The sequence below is a fragment of the Cynara cardunculus genome (assembly GCF_001531365.2).
Source record: "Cynara cardunculus var. scolymus isolate 2C chromosome LG 13, CcrdV1, whole genome shotgun sequence".
Lineage (NCBI taxonomy): Eukaryota > Viridiplantae > Streptophyta > Magnoliopsida > Asterales > Asteraceae > Cynara > Cynara cardunculus.
In genome coordinates this window covers 16273070-16290408 of record NC_037540.1, presented here as the reverse complement: position 1 = coordinate 16290408, position 17339 = coordinate 16273070, and positions in this window count along the sequence as shown.

Genomic DNA, 17339 nt, shown 5'->3' with positions numbered 1-17339 from the left:
ATTGAGGATAAATAACAACATACTAATCTAAATTATTCTAAGTTGAAATAATGAACGAGTGTCACCATCATCATCAAAAGAATCCCTATCAAAATATAACACCAACTAACAAACTCCATAGCAGAAAGAGTGCCTCTAAAGGCATCCAATCACTCCACTCAAGCCTTCGGAGCCTCATCGCTAAGAGATCGTGAAATACATGTCATTTAATAAAAAATGTATTAGGCTTGATATTTGGTGAGTTCAAAAAGTTTATAATTAATGCAAATAACCAATATTTGAAAATTTGTAAGTTTGAACAAATTCAAAAGTTCACATATTTCAAATAAGGACCAAAAGGTCCAAAATACATCTTTCAATCCTCCTGAGGGGTGCGTTTGGTATGCAGACTACATGGGACAAAAAAAATAGTCTCATGTTTGGCATACCATGGACAAAAAAAACATGAGACAATGTGGGACTATTTTTAATTTTAGTGGGACAAATCTTGATATTTCTTGTTCCACCAAAAAAATGTGGAACAACATGGGACTAAAGTTAAAATGACAATATTTTGATTGATTTGTTGTCATTTTACAATCATTATATGATAGAAAATAACATTGAACAACATTTAGGGGTAATATGGTCATTTTAATAGTTTTGTTCTGTCCTGTCCTGTCCTGTCCTAGTCGTACCAAACATAGGACAGACAATTAGTTCTATCCCGTTCCGTCTTGTCCCGTACCGTCCCGTCATGTCCTGTCTCATCCAGTCTGCGTACCAAACATTACCGAGGAGACCAATTTTCCATTAGTTGTGACAGAACACAAAAATAAGCCACAATTCTATGTTCTAGAGTTTATATTACGGAACATTGCTCATCGAGTTCAACCACTCATGATCCATAGTTCAAGTCCTCCAATGGACTAAGATATGCTCCTTTGCTATAATCTGATCATTGCAGGTCACACGATCATCAAGTTCAACCATACACGGTCTATAGTTTGAGTCCAAAGGTTATTCATTACCCATATCTAGCTATTTCATGAGAACAACTATCCCATCTTATATACATAAATTGACTTCTATGTCTATGGATCGATTGCATTATACTCTATGCACAACATTGCCTTAAAACATTTTAGCATGATCAAACACATAGTTCCCAACAACAGTATCTACACTAAATTATTAAACTCAAGATTTAACCAAAAACGGAATTCAAAGTTTCTTCACCTCAAACACATGTCAAGATCAAGTAATAGAATCAATATGGTTTCATAGGCTTCAAACCTCAAGCATTTCATAATTACTAGTAACTTCTCTTTCCAAAATACGATCATTTTCCATGAATTACCTTCACGTATGTAAAAACAAGTATATTCATAAATCACGAAGTTTAAGTCGTACAATAACATTTATGTACTTAAAACATACATTTATAACACACACTTGAAGATCTAATTATTTACTAACAAAAAGGATAAAAAACCCCAAATCTCATAAAATACCTAAAATTGGTCAAAACCCATAAATATGAAAAATACATTAAGAGGGATGTTTTAGAAAACTAAAATAAAGCATTTTAACATGTATAAAAGTTTAGAAATGTTAGAATTAATTCACAGATAGTTTTTTAAGAAAACCCAAAAATAAGGTCAACAATGTTGGGAAGATGGTGGAAAAGATGAAGGTCTTGAACCTCACCCAACAAAACTTGAATCTCTATCTTCAAGACTCTTAAATTCTCAAGAAGATTTCGATTTGTAGGAGTAAATGAGGTTGGACGAACTTAAGAGAGAGAGAGATGAGAAGGTGAGAAAGTAATGGGGGGAAACGGAAAAAATCGGATTTTGATGGGCGATGCAGGCCAAACGCAACCTATGTGTCGCGATCCTGGGTCGCGTGACCTACATCACGCGTGTGCCCCACCCCCCCTAAAGAAAAAGTTGGCAATCTTCTGTCTTTGGTCCCCGGGCGTGAAAGGCGCACAAAATGTTGAAATTGTTTGGTTTTTCCTTGATTGAATAATACCCAGATACCAACTAACCTGCATTCATTCTAAAGTTATCTTAATGATAAACGTTTATTTAGAACCCGAAAATAACATATTGAAAATCTGGGTGTTACAAATATGAGTAAAAACAAAGTTTATCAACCTTACATATCTTTAATAAAAAAATTAATCAACATTTTATTATTATGATACAAAATAAATGTAACTTGAACTTTTATATAATTTAGAGCAAAATGCGCGAAATAACGACATGCTTTTACAAATTTACTTATTATAACATTGTACTTTTAGTTTTTCTTATTACAATAATGTACTTTCAAAATACTTTTTATTAGGACATCGTACTTTCAAAATTTACCTGTTATAGCATTGGATAACCTTTTAAATTAAATTTACTCATTATACCAGGTTTCTTTGCCACCTTATCGTCCATGTAGGTTGTTCACATGTACAATAGTGCTGACATGACATTTCTTATTATAGCATTCTACTTTCAAAATTACTTTATTATAATATCACTAATTTCTATTACATTACTGTACTTTTAATTTTAATATTTTTATCATTTAAACATTGTAAATGTAAGCAAATATATAAAATTATAATATCATAAACTAAACATGTTTATAAAAGATCACTAATTCACGAATAAAAATATTCATAAAAAAATGATTTCTGAATTATACACATGTTTAATTTATGATATTATAATTTTTATGAATATTTTTTTTTGAAGTATATAATATTTATACACGGCAAATGCAACAAATAAACTCACACACTCTCCTCAACTTTGGTGAGGTTTAGGAGATCAAGGACTACGATACCACTGGGCCAAAGGCCCTTTGGTAAAATAGTGATTTTTTTAATTTCTGATATTAAAAAGTGAATACTTTTATTCGTGAAATAGTGATCTTTTTAATTTCTGGTATTATAATTTTATATATTTGATTAAAATTACAATGTTGTAATAGAAATTAGTGATATTATAATAAACTAATTTGAAAGTACAATGTTATAATAAGAAATGTCATGTCACCACTATCGTACATGTTGACAGCCTATGTGAACGATGAGGTGACAAAGAAACCTAGTATAATGAATAAATTTAATTTAAAATGTTATCCAATGTTATAACGGGTAAATTTTGAAAGTACGATACCCTAATAAAAAATATTTTGAAAGTACATTGTTGTAATAAGAAAAACTGAAAGTATAATGCTATAATATGGAAATTTGTAAAAGTAGGTTGTTATTTCACGCATTTTGCCGTATAATTTATAAAAATAATTTTTTTATATATATTTTTCTACTAGTAAATATATCAAATAATAATAATATAAAAATAATTGATAAGATTAATAATATTTTTAAATAATTCATAATTAATACTAATATATTATTCGCAACTAAAATTGATTAATAATTTAAAATTAATATTAATTAATAATTTGAAATTATTATTGATTAACAATTGAGGACGAGGAGTCTTACCATGGTTAGCACTTACCGGGATAAATTGTTGCATATGATGCGTTTTACTGAATAAAATCTTATTTGATAAGTAAACAATAGTGTTGAATTTTACCGGTAAGTGCTTACCGGGTAAAAGTTTAGGTAAACGGCCCCATAGTTAATATTATTGGTGATAATGTAGTTTTATATATAAAAATCACTTTTTATGCGTAAAAGACTGTTTATTAATTCATATTACTTAGAACTCAAGATTGCATGTAGATTGTGCGTAAGTACAACTTATTAAAGCTCCATATCTGAATTCGTGTAACTAACTGCAGATAAACATAATCAAATACAGAATAAACATCTCATTTTAAATATAAAAAATCTAAAATATAATTAGGATAATCATTTAGTTCTAACAGAATATTTTTTTTATTATTTTTATAAAATGTTATATTATTAAACCAAAAATAAATTATTTTGTTATTAAACTTAAATTAAATTATAATAAAAAAATAAATTCAAGAAATTACATAAAAATGAAAACTTTTAAATAGTTGATTTGATATTAACATTGATATATATATTTTTTCAAATTTTTATGATATCTTCAAATTTATATTTTATTTAAAAATAAAATCATTATTGATTTCTTAAAAATACATAAAATCGTATTATAACATAATCATAAACAAATAATAAAATAGAACATTAAAATCGAGATGTGTCTCGCTACATTGTGCGAGTACTCTTCTAATATATATATATATATATATATATATATATTATATTATATATTATATATATAAGTTGGGTTCCGATGAGAATGAAAGTTATAATGAGAAGAGTAAGAAAGATTTCCACCCTTGAATGCACATTAGGATGAGATGCATCGGATCAATTCCCATATCAAACATGATTCATGGATGCGTTTGAGATTAAAAATAACCAAGGGTCCAGATCTCTTGTTACCTTCTCATCTTAACTCTTCTTCTTACACGATCTTTCGTGTATGTATATATAATCAATCATAGAATTTTTTTCCTAATAATATTTATTTTGGTCAATAAAATTTATTTATGTTGTTTTTATTGAAAAACATGTTAAAATTTTGATTAATAGCAAACGTTTATGTAAAAAGTCAAATATCATGTATATGTGAATTTAAAACGTGTTTGTGAATATTGTAATCAAATGAGTATGGTTGACATTTTATATACCATCTATTATAAAAATTAAAAATAGTTGACCCGATATAAATTTCGTACCAAAATTTGATTATTAGTTAAATATCTCTTAGATATTGTTTGGCAGGGTTGAGTTCTGGTAAAAAAAAAAGTTATTATTAGGATGGTAAAAATGTATCTTTATCCTTGGACCAATCATAATTGAAGATCAAAAATAGTAACTATATCAATTATTTATAAATGTTACAAAATTTTAATAAATGTTATTAATTATATCAATTATTTATAAATGTTACAAAAAATGAAATAAAACTTACAAGGATGAACTATAAGTACTGAAAGATCGAAAGATAGATTACAAAAGATCTAACAAATATCTAAGAAATCTGTAAATGAAGAGATATGAGTTTCCTCATTTCTTCTTCTGAACAAATCCTTTCTGATTCTTCTATCTATTAGTCATTCAGGCATGTCATCTTCAAAGTACGTCATGACAAAGAGAAGATGTTCCAGTGGAGCAATTGATATCTCTAAACATTGTTGGAACTTCAGTTCTCTGTCTATGTTAGTGAAGTATATTCCAAGCTCAGGTTTCAGCATGGATGTATCTGGGAATTTGGATAGATTAAAGATCACATCCGCTAAAAGCTTTGTTTCAAATTCATTTCTGAAGGAAGGTCTTTCACCAACGTTGATATTTCTTTTGGAAGTCCTTTGTTGAAGAAGAGGAATAGTTACTACTTTGGAAACTCTGTCAAAAAGTTTATTCAGCTCTCTCTCAACGTACTCCTTGTATTTGGACTTTGATTTTTAGGATGTCTTGTATGATCTCCAACCATTCATGAAAGCCACATTAGTAAAAGAATGTTGGATAATCAGTTATCCAATTACCATCATCCCTGAAGATGGTGGTGGCAATCAATATTTTCCCATCTTTCTTTCGTCCATTAACAATTACATCAGTTAATTGTGTGTGTTTAGACGAAGTTCAACCTTCAATCTACACCATCTCAGCTCCTTTTCCATTTGTGAGTTCTGTTTGGCTATGTCTTCTTCAGCTTTTCTAAAAACGACTACCTGGGCATCGATTATATACTCTTGTTATACTCCCTTCAGCTAGGGTATCGAGTGCTAGGCTTTTTGCAAGTTCTAGACTGTTTTTCATCATTTGATTTTGTCTCTATAACTCTTGTTGTGCCTGAAGAGCTTCTTGTTTTTCATCCTCAGAGAGGAAACTGAACTCATCCCCAAAATACGAAGAGGGGTTTTTACTCTGGTAGAGTTCAGTTTCTTGATGCAGCTATGGATCTGAATCATCCTAGCTGATTCTTCAGCTTTAAATGTAACATGGTGAGAGCTGAAGGACCTTTGGATTAGGTCTGTACTTTCGTGTTCTTCAGCATCATAATCATCCAAGACCGAACCATGGAAGATGATCATCAAGTTCTGGTATAGAAATCTCTATTGACGGTTGAGAGGACTCACATCAGGAGAATGACGATAAGGGAAAGTGTATGCTCTTTATTGGTAAAGGAAAAAGGATAGTTTCAAAAATGCATTACCAATTGAAGAGAGGATGTTCTTCAGTAACTGGATAGGAGGGTTTATACATTACCTCATCACTCTGTGTAGCTTTCTTTCTTTTGGAGGAAGACTTTTTGATGTTGTTGAGTCTCTCTCTTGGATGACGGTTTAGAGATAGAGATGCCTATTGCTGAAGTGGTGGGTGCACGCTGAATATATAAGTCATATTCATCGTCTTCATCACCATCTTCTTTTCTATGCTTGATGATGACAGTACTACAATCGTCTTCATCATATTCAGTGATAGCGGCCACTGAAGTGGATGTTTGAGTGGTTGAGACCATGCAGACTTCAGCATCATCAAGGGAAGAGAGAAGGTCTTGAGTAATAGCATGTTCTCTCCTGCACTGATGAGTCGTTCAGCATCAACTCCCAATCAACTTGGGCTTGTGCTTCGGTCATCTCCCCCTCTTTTTCATCATCTTGTTGAAGAAGAGGCGTCTTCGCACTTATTTCACGAACATCTGCCTCCAACTTGCTGAAGGATTCAGTCTTCCTTATTGTGTAGTCAGCTACCATATCCAGTGTTTGACAATCGGAGTTTTGGAAAGAAGGCACTGAAGTAGGAATTTGCTGAATGGCTGACAGAATCTGTTGAAGGAGATCACCATGTTGCTGTAACTTTAGATTAACCTCCTCTCTCTGTGCTTGTTGAAAGACTGTTGAAGAGTGGCAACAGTAGAGGAGTTGGCAGCAACGCCGGCTTTTTCTTTGGTGACCTCAGTGCTGATTGTGAAGAGGTCCGCCTTTGTTGAAAACATCGAAGCCTGGATATCGTCAACCCTTGATGTCATAGTTTGGACATTGTTGAGCAAAGTGTTTAGAGTTGGTAGCATTAACTTAACATCCTCAGCCATGTAATAATCACTGGCTGAGGGTTCTTCCATAAAAGGACCTGAAAGATTAAACATCAAGGTAAAGTTTTGAGCTTTGGAGAGCTCAGTTTAGTAAAGAAAGAAGTGGTAGGAAGAGATGAAGTGTTTGAGGGTCTTTCAGAGTTTTCCAAAGATCAACTCTGAGAGTATTTACTATGTTGTCGTGAGGATCAGCGACATCTTGCTGAGGTTGCTCGTGAGAAGCATCCTTAGGTCATGTGCTCATTATGGATTTATCACAAGTTGGGATAACCACTGGTGCGCCATCAACATGTGACACAGAGACCAATAGAGGTGACGAGAAAGCAATTATAGAAGGAAGAGACGTTATGATCCTATGTAGCAGCTGAGCTATAGACGATCTTTGAATTGCACTCTCAACGATTTGAGTCACTGACGTGGTTGTTAAAGAAGAGTCTATTGATATGAAAATAACACTAGAAAATCGCTTCCAAAGAGTTGGTTGTGGTAAATGAAAATGCCTGGGTGATAAGGCCAAGATCAGGGAGGGTAACCCGTAGAGAGGTTCCACTTAGAGTTGAGGCTTTCCCCTTTTTGTCTTTCTTAGCCTTCCAAGAAGGACTAAGAGTGGCTTCAGAAGGTCTATTTGTAGAAGGGCGAGAAATTGAGGTTATCACTAAAGGTAAAGTCAGCGAATTAGTTTATGAAGGCAAAGAAGTTTGAGATTGGAAAGAAGTAGAAAACGTACCTTAGAGGAGACCAACGCCTATCTTCTTAGCCTTGTGATGAAGGATTTTCTAACCAAGTTTGGTCAGTGATACGTCACCATCCGTGGGATACTTTTTCTTTGAAGATTCTAGCAAAGACCCCACCGAGAAAAAGAATGTAAGGGATGGACTTTTCTCTTCAACGTTTATTGATTTTGATGACTAGGTCATCAAATATCATATGAGCTTAATCTCCATTCTTTTTGTAGATTACAGAGTAGCCAATATTGAGTGTTATTCTTCTTGCTTGGTGTTGGCCACCTGTCTTTCCACTCATACATTGGATGAAGTATGAGAAGAGGTAGCTCTAGATGGCTGACATGTGATTCTTTTCCACTTTAGACAGTAATTTGTTTAATTCATCTGAATCTTTCTTGGTTGGCCAATTGTAGTGGATAGTGTCCAAGAATTCAATGATATCCTCATAGGTGGGTTCAACGAGATATGAGGTAGTTTTGGGAAGTTTAAGTGCAGAGCGAAGCGTCACTGGCCCAAAGTTTGCAGAAATGTCATCAATTTGAAATGAGTAGGTGATCTCCTTCCTTTTTTCATCTATGGACTGAATGACTTGAATAGTGTACCAAAACTTGGTCAAGTATTCTTTGATAGCTATAGGTTCATAAATGAGGGCTTAAAGGATGACTGAGTCTTTCCGAAATCGTGCAGCTTCTCGGAAGTGTGATTTGTTGCTCGAAATGTCTAATAGTGCGAGATGGTTGTTGGGCTCCATCAAGGTCAAATGAAACATTCGTTGCACCAGCCATTTCTGGTAAAAGTAGAACCAGTTCCAAGAGAAAAAAGAGGAATTTAGGTTAAGGGAGCTAGGAAATCCTTGTTTTTAATACAAAATGTACCATAAACTTGAGTTTTACAAGGATCAAAGGAAAAAACCAAAAAGAAATGGTTCGAAACAAGTTTTTAAACTAGATTAGAAAAACCCAGATTAGGGTTTTGCATTTAAACCAAGAAGAAGAATGGTTTTTATTTTGAAATAGTATTTGTTTGTTTTTCAAGAAAAGAGTATAACAAACAATGTTTTTAGATTAAACCTAACCAAAATATAGGAGAACAAACCTGTTTCAAGGTTGAAAATGAGGAATAAAACAGTGCGTGTTCTTGGTGTTCTTGCTTTTTAGAGAGAGAAAGAGCATAAGAGATTTTGAGAGCGTAAAGAGTGAAAGGAGAGTGAGAAAGATACTTATAGGTGATATGGGAGAGAAGGAGGAAAGATAAAAATGATGGTTCATGAAATGATTTGGCATGATGACTGTGACACGTCATAAGATTTTGATCGGTTAGGGAATGACAATGGACATCGTGTGTCAGAGTTGACGGGACAATTGTCCATCTTCAAAAAAAATTAATGACGTCGTAAAAATATGAACACTCATTATTCTTTTCTAAAGAGAACATTGAATAAATAAATATTCAGTGATTGATTTTAAAAAGATTTTTTTGAAACAATTTTGATCAATGATAGAAGAATAGTGATATGCTTTAAGTTTAGAAAAGAATTACTTAGAAAGAGACCCAGTGGGGGGAGAGAGAGAGATGCGTACCTTGGGAGAAAAAGATACATTTTGAGGAGTTCAGTGATAGATTGAGAACACTGAAAATTTTCATATATAGTACTAGTAATGCTAATCATTGAGAAATTAATCCTCAACGTTCAGCATTCCAAGTTTGCTGATTAGAATATTAAACCTTGTTTCATCAACGGGTTTTGTAAGAAGATTAGCTAATTGGTACTCAGTAGGTATGAACTAAAGTTTAATATTAACATTCATAACATGATCTCTGATAAAAGGATATATGATCTCAATATGTTTGGTCTTAGAGTGAAGTACATGATTGTTTGCTATAGCAATAGCATTTGTGATATCACAATAGATAAGGATCTTTGATAGATGAAAATCATAGGCGTGGAGTTGATATTTCATCCATAGGATTTGAGCACAATAGCTTCCAAAAGCAACATATTTAGCTTCAGCATTTGATGTGGACACTAAGTTTTGTTTATTGCTTGTCCAAACCAACTTACCTCCAAGAAGTTGAAAACCTCTAGTGGTGCTCTTCCTATCTATCTTGCATCCTGCAAAATCACTATCTGAATATCTAATTAAATCGAACCTTGAGTATTTGGGAAGGTCAGATATTAGGTCAAGTATTGTTGAGAAAGAAACATATATATAGAGAGAGAAACTAATCAGTGACATGATGATCTAATCTCTAGATTGTTATTCTTGGTTGTTGATTACATAGTTATCTGATTAGTGGGATTATCAATTTGTATCAGGGCAAAAATCACTTGATTTGAAGAAGATTTGAAGCAAGAATTTAAGAGTTTGGAGATTTTTGAAGTTTTCTCCATCCCCGTCTCCTCCACTTGCTCCTACCAAACCCACTGAACTGCCCACTATCACACCGCCTGCCTCTCCTACACCCTTCTCGCCACCACCATCGGCTGACGCTACACCAGCCTCCCCACTATCCACTCCTTCACCGACTCCATCCATCCACTCATGAATCTACTTCACTCTCTAGTCAGCCCTCTACGCCAACCGCCAGCTCCATTCCCGCCTCACCGTTTGTGGACTCCACTTCCTCGTCTTCATCTCCTACTCCACCTCCTCATTCCAGAAAACCCAATCCCAAATACTTCAACTTCTCTTTTGTGAACTCCACCACCCTTCATCCCATCCCACACGCACTTGAACCCACCACTCATCGTCAAGCTCTCAAATATCCCAAATGGCGTGAAGCTATGGACCTTGAATTTAATGCTCACATGCACAATGGCACATGGGAGCTCGTTACACGCGCCTCTTATCACCCCATTGGGTGCAAATGGGTCTTCCGTATCAAACACAATCCAGATGGCACAATTTCCAAATACAAAGCTTGCCTAGTAGCCAAAGGCTTTCTTCAACAATATGGAAAAGACTACTTTGACACCTTTAGCCCCGTAACTAAACTTGTCACCATTCGCATCATTCTTTCCATTGCCCTTGCTAACAATTGGCCTCTTCGACAACTAGATGTAAACAATGCTTTCCTTCATGGCACCCTCCATGAGGAAGTCTTTATGACACAGCCTCCCGGCTTTACTCACTCCAAGTACCCAAACCATGTCTGCAAGCTTCAAAAGTCCTTGTACGGTCTCAAACAGGTCCCACGAGCTTGGTACATGGAACTCACCTTCTTTCTTCTTACCTTTGGTTTTCGTAAATCCCATGAGAATGCCTCTCTCTTCATCTATACTTGTGAGGGAGTCATCTGTTTCTTTATGGTCTATGTCGATAACATCATTCTTACCGACAATACTCCCGCCTTTCTTTCTCACTTTGTTCAAACACTCACCAACCGCTTCTCTATCAAAGATCTTGGTTCCCTACACCATTTTCTAGGTATCGAAGTTATTCCCACCTCTCATGGTTTTTTCCTCTCTCAACATCTTCACATCCAAGATCTTCTCACTCAATTCCATATGGATGGTGCTAAAGAGGTGGCAATCCCCTTAGTGACTCTTACCCCCGAAGACGGGTCTCCGCAAGTAGATCCAACACCATATCAGAAACTCGTTGGCTCCTTGCAATACTTAGCTTTCACCAGGCCAGATGTCTCCTTTGCAATAAATAGACTATCTCAGTTCATGCATTCGCCCACTCAAATACACTGGTAGGCCTTAAAGCGTGTTTGCGATACTTAAATGGTACAATCCATTATGGTTTATTTCTAAAGCGTAACTCATCTCTGGATCTTAAAGTCTTCTCCGACTGGGGGGGGGGGGGAATCGCCAATGGTGGTCGATCCACCACTGCAATACATTTTATATCTGGGAACCAACATAATTTCATGGCGCTATGCTAAACAGAAATCTGTCTCCCACTCCTCTACAGAGGCCGAATACGAAGCTCTGCTAATGCTGTCGCTGAACCCTCTTGGGTTGAACACTTGTCGATCTTGGCATTTCCACAAACCCCACTACGCTGTTTTGTGACAATACAGAAGCTGCGTATCTTTGGGCAAATCCAATTTATCACTCTCGAATGAAGCATGTTTCTTTGGATTATCACTTTGTTCGAGAGAAGGTTGCCAATGACTCACTTCGCGTTCTTCACATCAGCTCCACTGATCAACTTGCTGATGCGCTTACTAAACCTCTTAGGCGCATCACCTTTCTCTCTCTTTGATCCAAGATTGGCGTATCCGATGGATCCTCCATCTTGCGGGGGAGTATAACGACTAAACCAAAACCGGATACTTGATATATTTGATTTGATCCTCTAGAATATTCTTGTGGTCAAGGTTGTTGTACTTTCCATAGTTATCCCATTTATTTCGCTTTACCATGTATAGCTGCTAATTATATAAACCAATGTAATCCCCTATACATCAATATGAGATACAATATTCAATCCTCTTGGTAGTCTCTTTACATATATAAATGTGTGTGTATGTTTATGTGTGTGCGTGCACACGCACTGGGAAAGGTTCATTTAGAAACCTTAAATAATTTAGAGAACTCAAGAGTAAAGTATTCATGATTAACAACGTAATAAATATTTATGATTAATAATATTCATTTTAATTTAAGTTTATTACTATGGATATTATACAAAATAGGTGGTTATATATAAGCGGATCCATGTGGTGGGGAAGCTTGCCTATGGTTTTTTTACTAAGAGGAAGTAGAAAAAAAAATTAACAAGCCGTGCTTACAGTCTTACCTTCAAAGTTTAATGTGTGTCTTCCGTAATCGAAGATTCTAGATCCACCATAGATAAGAACAATATTGATGATTTAGTTAACTAAGGGGTCGTTTATCAAATAGTTATTGAGCAAGTGCTTATCGGTATGAGTTACCACCATCACTAATCTTATCGGAATGTTACCTTATTGGGGTAACATTCCTATCCATTAAAACATATTGTTAGTAAGCGTCTATCACTCGATAAACGTCACCACCGTTACTCACCGGGTAAGACTCTCAATTCATGTCTTTTCTCTTATCGGCTAAGATTACCGGACCTTGCTATACTCACGTAATAATGTAATTGACCCGGTACAAGCTTTAGATAATGAGGGTCGTCCCTAGGAGAGGGCGGGCCGAGTACACGCCCAAAGTTTACAAGAAAAGGGGTCCACTTTTTAGCATATGCTATATAGTGGTAATTCAAAAAAGTAGTAAATAAAAGACACAATCTTTTTAATATCTAATGGGACCAAAAAAGAATTTAACATTATATTAGAGGCTCTATTATGTATTTAATTAATTACATTAGAGAAGAAAATATGTAAAATTATTTCATCGACAATAATTCTACTTTTGTATTGGAATATAGTATACTTTTTATTATTAATTAAGAAAATCATACATTTTGAAAAAAAATACCAATCATATGAGACAATCGAACTTAGGGTCCGTTTGGTTTGCATGATTGTTTTTTAGGTATTTGGATTTCATGAAAGGATTTGGATTTGGAGGGATTTGGAGGGGAATGAATTTGAAATCATTGGTGTGTTTGGTTTGTAGGATTTGAAATGGAATTGAATTTTATTATTATAAATAATTTATAGAAAAAATTATAAATAATTATAAAAATAATTGAATTATATTTTTATTAATAAATTATTACAAAACAAATGTTTTTAACATTTTTTAAAACATTATTGCATACAATCCCATGAAATCCCATGAAATCTTGAGCACTCCCTAGGGATTTCAAAATCCTATGTTTGAAAGATTTCAATTAAATTCTAGTATTTTAAATCCGGACAATCCAACAAACCAAACATGATATTGAAATGGATTTGAAATGCAAATCCCCCCAAATCCATTACATTACTTCAAAACAAACGGGACCTAATATATTTATAGTTAGGATTTCAAAACTACCATTTTATTTTCATACGTTATTGACTTCTTAATACCTAATATAAACTGCATGAATCTTAAGTACTCTCTTATCTCCAAAACAAGAATAAGATCTCAAATTATAACCAACATAGAGCTTTTAATTTTAAGATCAATCGCTCTTAAAATTTTTGTTTGAACTTTAAAAGCTTAAAATAATGATGAAAACAATAAATAATGTGACCTAAAACTCAACTGATTTCTATTGATTTACATGGAGTATTACTCTGAAAAACCAACATTGTGACACCAAATTATGTCAATCTATGTGTTATAGGTATATCATAGGATGTTTTCCACAGATGTATTGAAAAATAATATAGTAGATAATCTTAATTTATAAATAATTATTATATCTAGAAATACTAGAAAAAATAGTTTTTTTTTAATAAATTATTGATATTTTTTAAATTTAATATTATTTTTTATGATAAAAATAATATATTAAAAAATCTGTATTTATTAAAGGTCTTTTTTACACCTTGTCGAGAGCTATAAAATATTAAGAACGGACGAGAAGAAGAAAAGTATATTATATAAACAATTTGTGAATGGGATAATGAATGATGAGTTGGAAAAAAGGGGGTGGTGTATGCGTCTAGTCCAGAAGGCGACAAATATATATAGAGACCTCGTTTTAAATGCAATTCATCATATTTATATAATCAATGTAATTCAATAAATTGATATATTTATGGAAATAATAATAATTTATTTATTATGATTTGAATATATTTATGGAATATGAATTGAATTCATTAATTATGATCAATACTTTATATTAGAAAACAATCAAAACTTATATATATATATATATATATATAATATATAGAGGTGAGTTATTATGCAATCCTTTATATTTGTACAACCAATACAACTCAATCTCAACCGTCTATTTAATTTAAAGAATATGTGATTTCATAAAAAAATTGATTGTTTCCTAATATAAAGTTTTGATCATAATTAATGATCTCTAGTTATTTTTTATAAATATTTAAATCATAATAAATGAACTCGTATTATTTCCATAAATATCTCAATTAATTGGATAATATTAGTTGTATAAATGAACATGGTTGCATTTGAAATATACCCTATATATATATATATATATATATATATATATTTATTTATTTATCTATATATATTATTGTACACGGCTAGTTTGCCTAAAACGAGAAAATTGTCCACCGATACGTGAAATTTGGGAGGTCTCGTCCGAACCTTCTCGATGTGTGTGTGAAAATATAAATATAAATATAATGGAAAACAGCTGGAATTTGGGCACGCACACTTCATCCTAATTTTCGGCGTCTCTCTTATTTGGGGAAATAAAAAATGGATTTTTGTTCAAGAACAAAATTTTGTTGGAACTGTTTATATCTGGTTCATCCTTCAAAATTATATCATATCTTGAATCTGATAAAATAGGATGAATTGAGACGGTATTTTGTTAATACGTAATTATCTTGAATAGATTAACCATTTTTTTTATTCTCCGATCGCCTGAGAAAAGAAAGTTCTTGTTGTTTTTTCAACAATTTATGATATATAGTGGATCCCTCAGTAGGATTCAAACCCAGATGAAGTTCTGACCATCTACCAGAGAAAAAAGAACAAATGGATGTTTTCGCCAACCCTTTTCTTTTAATAATTAAAATTTACAACAAAACTCTACACGCCTATATATAAAGTTTGTTTTCAGGGGAAAAAAAAAGAAATAGGTTTTATGTAGAAAATTCTTTTTTTACATAAAATTTCGAATAGATTAAAAAATTTACACTTTACATCTCAAAAATTACACCCATGAATGAAAGCAGATAATTACCAATTTTGAAAGACATCTTATAAAAAAAATCAAAGATTTGGAAACGGATTGAATCAAACCTAAACAACATTGAAAGTTTGGAATTGGATTATCTCTGTACTATTTAGTCTTCGCTGTTTACACAGGTATACTAACAATGAAAATTTATGTTCACATAATGAAGGAGGTGTTTTCATGATTATGGACTATTCATTGTTTTGGTTACTTAGATACACAAATGTTCATAGTATCAAACAACTCCTTTGGTTCTGTATTACCTAGTACACATGTCGAGATGGTGTACCGAGTGTTTCTTTCCAATGAACACATATGTGAATACCTTTTTCCCAATGAAGATCTGTGTATATGGGTATCATATGCTCATCTTTCTAAAACAGGGCATCAATACTTTCACCTGGTGATTAAATAATATCGAGTCTACTTCAATGGTCTACATAAAACATGCACATATATATACACATGTGAATATGAGGATGCAAAACATTGACATGTTAAAAATTATGTCCAATGTTAAAAACATGATTGGTTTAACTCAATTTTGTTTTTCAAATAAGCATGGGAGGAAATCAAATTGATGGTTATTTTTTGTTTGAAATCATGTAACAGATTAGGAGGAAATCAAGTAATAATTTGTTGAGTTGTCACCAGGCCCGTTCCTGATATTTTTTAGGCCCTGGGCGAACGTAAGAGCAGGCCCCTGCAAGAAACAAGGTTTTTAGCAACGACTTTTGTCGTCGTTAAATGTCCATTTATCATCAGAAAGAGTACACCAACAACATGTCGACGCTATAACTTATAGCGGAAACATGTTATCGCTAAAAGACGCATCGTCAAAACTCACTTTTCTTGTAGTAACATTCGGTAAGTACGAAAATAAATTCAATAAATGTTTTTTATTAGTATAAAATTGAGTACAAGAAATGCTAAAAATTTACTGAGGAAATAAATCTTATATATATATATATATATATATATATATAAGAGTACTTAAATTTACATACTTCTTATTAGGTAATTTAAAATCAAGAGTATAGAAACTATGGTTGATAAATTTTTATAAAAGTAAGATTTTTTTTTAGTTCATAACAAGAAATATGTGTTATTTTGATATAAAAAGATAATTCGTGTGAATGAAGTAATCATTAAAGTCAATGAGAGATCAATAATAAAGAAGATTATCAATGTTTTCTTCACAAGTAAACAAATGAGGATCAATAAAAATATAAAAGAAAAAAATGATCCATTGAGATCTAATAAGAATAAATAATGAAATTATAATATACAAGCTCAACAAATTATTGTTTGAGCACTTAAATAGAATCTTATGGTGTGGTGGAATCCCAATGAAATATACATAAGTCAAACAATCGATGAAAACATTTAAATTATATTTTCCTTCTTTTTTTGCTCAACTAAAATAAGATATTAAGATTTTTTTTGAGTAACCTGGATATCCAACCCGCTATGCGAGCCGACTAATCCCAGGATGATCACCTGCTTTGCAGATAGCCCGGAGTCACCGCATTTGAACCTCCGTAGCTACAAGGGGATTTTTATTTCTCCTTGAATTTGAACCTGAGACCTCCTGGTACTTTTGACCTTTGGAGCCAAACTCAAACCAATCAGGCACCACCCTTGTGGTTAAGATTAAAATTTTATGGAACATGACATATATAAGAGACATTACTAAATACATCTAGTAGAAAAAATTTATTGATTAATCACAAAACCATGAAACAAGTCAAAAATTATAAGAACAA